The following is a 5,741-nucleotide window of genomic DNA, read 5'->3' as shown; positions in this document are numbered from 1 at the left end:
TGGGCATTGACCAACTGCCCCGACATTCTTTGATAGTTGTTCAGTACACGCATTACCTTTTTAGGGCACTTGACGATCCGTTTACGAAGATAATCACATCATCCGCGAAGGCCAAATGCGTAACAGGCGAACATTCCCTTGGAACCGTGAACCCCCTAAAACCAGGCTGTGATAATAAACTGTTCAGTCCTCTCGACAGTATTTCAGCCCCAATTACAAAGAGCGCCGGAAAGAGTGGATCACCCTGTCGTAAACCCCTGCTAGATTTCAAAAAATCATGGGAAAACCATTAATGATGACCAAGAACCAAACATTCGACACCAGACGCCATACCATGTCAATGAACCACTCCCCGAACCCAAATTTACGCAGCACATTAATAAGCAAGACCCACGAGACCCGATCATACGCCTTGAACATATTCAACTTTAATGCCACACTGCCCCCTCTAACCTTCCTACCGATGCCAGTGATAATCTCTTGGGCGACCAAGTAGTTTTTTGTAATGTTCCACCCCTTAATGAAATCAGTCTGTTGGGAGAAAATAATTTTAGGCAAGATAGTTGCTAATCTGTCTGTTAGGATTCGGGAAAGAACCTTATTAAAAAAATTGCACAAACTAATCGGACGGAACTGAGAAAAATTCCGTGGATTCGAAATCTTTGGAATCAATACAATAGATATAAAGGTCATAAAATGCGGCAGCTCTACCCCGCAGAAAAAGCTCAATACCCCATTATATATATCCTGAGCGATAACGTCCCACGCAAAAGTAAAGAACATACTCGTAAACCCATCCGGACCCACAGCATTCTCCATCCATCTTAAAGACCACTCGTTTCAACTCTTTTAATGAAGGATAAGCTTCTAGAGTTGCATTATCCTCGGCTGTGATAAGGCTCGGAATAAGATGTAACGGCTCTGAAACTTCTCCTGTAAACCCTGAGAATAATGTCTCGAAATATCCTATGGCTGTTGTAGCTATGTCTTCCTCATTCTCTACCCAATCTCCATTTGAATCCTTTATTCGATGAATCATCCCCTGTATCCTCTGTTGCTTTACTGTCGCATGGAAGAACTTAGAATTGCTATCCTCGTGACACAACCATTTCACCCATGCCTTTGTCTCCATACCTGTTCCTCGATCAGAAGAGCATGACGTAATTTCGCTTGCGTTTTACTCAGTCTATCTGAGTTTCCTTCGAGTCATCATGCTCTACCCGTGCTTCTGCCCAGAGTACCGATGCCTTCACCATTCTGACAGCATCAAATACATTTCCAAATGACTGCTTGTTCCATTCTTGAACTGACCTTCTGACAGCCAATAACTTTGAGTATAAAATCCGCAATGGGGATCCACCGACGTCCCACTGCCATACATTGCGAACAATTTCCAAGAGGGAACATTTAGACGTCCATATGTTTAAGAATCAAAATGGGCGTGGCTTATTATCCAAGCGGGAGACAAAAGAGATTTTCAATGGGGCATGGTCTGAAGGGTGCCTTGCCAAATGCATTACCGAAATAGATGAAGTCAATGTTGTACACTCTTCATTAATTAACAGTCTATCCAATCTCTTCCAAATTCTCGCCCGTTCCTTGCGATTATTACACCACATAAAGTTGGATCCAGAGAATCCTGTGTCAAGTCCCCGACCTCTTCCATAAAAGACATAAGCGTCTGGCTCTCGGAGTTTCTAAATGGATGCCCTCCCCGCTTTTCCTGTGGAGCCATGATCACATTGAAGTCCCCACACACACACCAGGGAGAAGAAAATGACCTTTCAGCAATTAACGCTCGCCATAGTTCCCATCGTTCGTCTAACGAGCATTGAGTATGGACGATTGATAAAACTAAGTTTCTAGTCAGCCAAGGGTGATGAACCATTAGAGAGATATGTTGGGAAGATTGTCCCACTAAGGAGTATACCAAAGGGGAGCTGTAGAATACCCATATATCACCTGAAGGGTTGGACACCACCGCATCCAATGAGAGACGTAAACAAATAGAATCAATTTGTGAGAATTTCAACTTTGGTTCACAAATAGCAACGAACTTAAGATCATGAACACGTATTAGTTTAACTAATCTTCTGAGATTTGGAGGTCTACCGACCCCTCTAATATTCCTGAATAAACCACTAATCACGGGATACAATTTGGAAACAATTTTGTGAACCTGTTACTGCTGATCGAAGCTGTCTGTCCGACGAAAATTTTGCCTACACTCCTTTTACCTTCGTTTGCTTTTCCCCTTGCGCACTTGCACCTGGCTGACCACTGTTCGATTTTGATACCGAGTAATCCCGCAGCTCTCTACGATACACCCCTGACCTAGGTGATAAATTTTCAACAGTAGGTAGCAGCTCCGTGTCACCCATTTTAGACCCTACGAACTATCTACAGTAGCTCGCAGCAAAACAGATGGCACCAAGGCTGGTTTGGTAGGTGACCCCGAGTTTCCTTCTTCTGGTGTACTTGGCTGCTCACTTCGGCTGGCGAGGTTTCCCAATTCTGGAGCCAAGTATTCCACCAACGGAGCATCCCCAGTAACTGTTGAAGCTTCTGTCCTGACCTCTTTCGTCCCAGATTCAGCCAAGGTCGCCTTGTCTGTTGCGATAGTCATCTGTTCCTTCGCCTTCCGTCCCTGTCACCATTACAGTTTGCCCATCCGCCGCGTTCTCCCTTTCCACCTCTGCCTGCACCATCGTACTTTCTTTCTCCCCTCGCCTGGGAATGTTTTGAGCAGGCTCATCTGCCCCAGCCCGCACCATGAGCTTTGCAATAGGCTGCTCTGTATTTTGTTAGAGATCCCTACCACTGCATCATATTTTTTGCACTCCTCCATCAAGTGCCCTAATCGCCAGCATTGTGCACACTACTTTGGTAAATTGTCAATCTCGACCTTCTACCAGAAACTAGTCTCGCCTTCCACTGCCACCCGCACTCGTGTGCATATGGATTTCAATAAGTCAATTTCTATGCAAGCCCTCGCCATGTTTGGTCTCGTTCCCGCCGCAGTTGCTGAGTCTAAAAACAGCAACTTTCCTACTGGAGATAAGATTGAGAACAACGAATGTTTGTCATGAAGGTGTATCGGCAACGGAAGGAGTGATACCCATACTGGAACCAATGGAGACTCCCCGTGGACATGGAAATCCCTGGTCCACCGAAACACCCTCATTGGATACTTGCCTAGGTGCCAGATTCCATGCGTCCAGATTCTGTTAAAGTCCGCTTCAGCAGAGCACTTGAGAAGAACATGTCTATAGTCCAATAACCCCACTGAAATCTGATCACGCAGATTAAGTGCAGTAAAAAACTTCCTAATCTCTTCCAGTGGAGGTCGACCATGGGAAAACTTACCCACAAAGGCAAGTCAGAATGGGGCAGCCAACCTATCTGCTTCTTCGTTAGAGAAAACGATAGCCGCCTCCCCTTTGTATGTCGTGGAAGGATGAATCTGAATAGGGGAGATTGTTGGCTACGTGAAGAGTTGTGAGAAAGATTTTTTCCCAGTGGGAGAATCATCTTGCCCCTCAACCCTAGGCTGAAGGGCAGCCATGCTCCATGAGGAAACCCTAGGCTGCATGAGTGGGGAAGAGGAACCCTAGTCGTCAAGCAAGCCTCCAGTCCAAAGATCTTTTTGCCCACTACTTGAACTTTAATCTATAAAGTTATAATTAAATTAGAAGACCCTTACACATTTATCTGGAACTTATAAACTTAACTAATCAATGCTAAATCCATTCATTCTTTATTGTTTGGTTTTTCTCTGGCTCTCTCCAATTATATAATGTCTGTTTATTTCAATGATTCTAGATTAAAGAGATATAATTACATTTCAACATCATATTAATGGAAGCTTCTAGATCTAGTATAGTCTTTCTAATTTTAGTATTTTCTATACGTCAGGGAATAGAAAATATACTTGAGCCGCCATACTTGGCTGGAAGTTTCTTTTGTAACATGGTTGAAACATTCTTCCCCACTGCAATTCTTTTATCGCCTCTCAATTTCCCTTGGTTGACGCATAAATCCTTCAGAAATTTGGCATACTTGGGCACTTGCTTGATTGCTTCCAATAGAGGGATGTTTATCTCCACCTTCCTGAACATTTCTAAGATCTTCTTTTCCTTGTCTTGCCTCTTTGGGTTCTTCAATCTACTGGAGAAATGTGGTCAGTTAGGATTAACTTTAAATGAAAGGTTCGAAATTACCTCAGGAGTTAGCTTGATTTTTCCTTCTTTTTCCAACTTCTCAATTTGATCTTCTCTCTTATCCTTGGGAACTACAGGTTTTGGCTCTTCAATTTCCTTTCCACTTTTGAGGGTCATGGCACTTATGTTCTTTGGATTAGTCTCAGGTTACGATGGAAATTTTCCAAAAATATGAGATTCTAAATAGTTAATTGATGTTGTCATCTGACTTATCTGGTCCTCCAAAATTTTCATGCTTGACCGATTTTTCTGTTGGAATTGTGCAGTGCTAGTGGCCAAACTTTTGACAATATCTTCCAAGGAGCTTCTTGAATTAGAGGATGAAGGTTGAGACTTTGGAGGATATTGGGACTGGAATCCTTGTTGTCTATATTGACTAAAATTATGTTGTCTGTTTCCTCTATAACTAAAGTTTGGGTGATCCCTCCATTCCAAATTATAGGTATTGGAGTATGGATCATATTGCATCCGTGGCATGGGCATGTTGCCAGCCATATTCACTTGTTCAGCACTCTCCTCTTGTAGCATCAGACATCCATCAGTGGGGTGACTAACTTCCTTGCAAATTCCACATATCTTGACATACTGCATATTCCCCATTGCTATCTGGTGAACCATAGAAGTTAATTCAACTAGTTGCTTTTGCATCGATGAAATGTTTACCTCGTTCACATGATGAGTTGGAATGTCCTCTCTTGTGCTAAATTGTTGGGAGCTTTCGGTCATCCCTTCAATTAATTCCCATGCCTCCCGAGAGGTTTTGTTCATTAATGCACCTGCACTTGCAACATCGATAATATTCCTATCTTTGTAAAGCAAGCTTTCATAGAAGTACTGAATGAGGAGTTGTTCACTAATCTGATGTTGGGAGCAATTGGTACACAAGTTCTTGAATATCTCCCAATATTCGTAGAGAGACTCCCCGAAACTCTGCTTAATGCCACATATCTCTTTTTGTAAACTGGCAACCTGGGATGCAGGAAAGTATTTTTTCAAAAATTTTCTTTGCATGTCCGTCCATGTTGTAATACTCCCCACTGGCAAGTAGCATAGCCAATCCTTGACAGCCCCCTTCAATGAAAAAGGGAATGCTTGCATCTTAATTTGCTTCTCAGTGACACCAAGTGGCTTCATACTTGTGCAGACTTCTATCAACTCCTGCAGGTGCTTGTGGGATTCTTCACCTAGCAAACCATGAAAATTGAGGAGGAGGTGTATTAATCCTGATTTCAATTCAAACATTATATTTTCAATAAAATCAAGAAAAGTAATGCATAGGGGGTGCTGGTTTAAGTTAGGGGCAACTAGCACCCTCAAGGTTCGATTATTATTCGTCATAATATTTTTATCTTGCTTATAATCACTTGAGTAATCACTTGAAGAATCCAACAAGTCCACAACCAAATTAAGCCCTAGAGACGCAATAGATGACTGCTCTCTCTTCCGTATTCTGGTCTCTCTTCGTAGCCTACGCACTGTCTTCTCAATCTCGGGATCAAAAATTAAGTTACCTATACGAGA

This window comes from Coffea arabica, chromosome 2e (assembly GCF_036785885.1).
Source record: "Coffea arabica cultivar ET-39 chromosome 2e, Coffea Arabica ET-39 HiFi, whole genome shotgun sequence".
Classification (NCBI taxonomy): Eukaryota; Viridiplantae; Streptophyta; class Magnoliopsida; order Gentianales; family Rubiaceae; genus Coffea; species Coffea arabica.
This window is presented reverse-complemented; position numbering follows the sequence as displayed.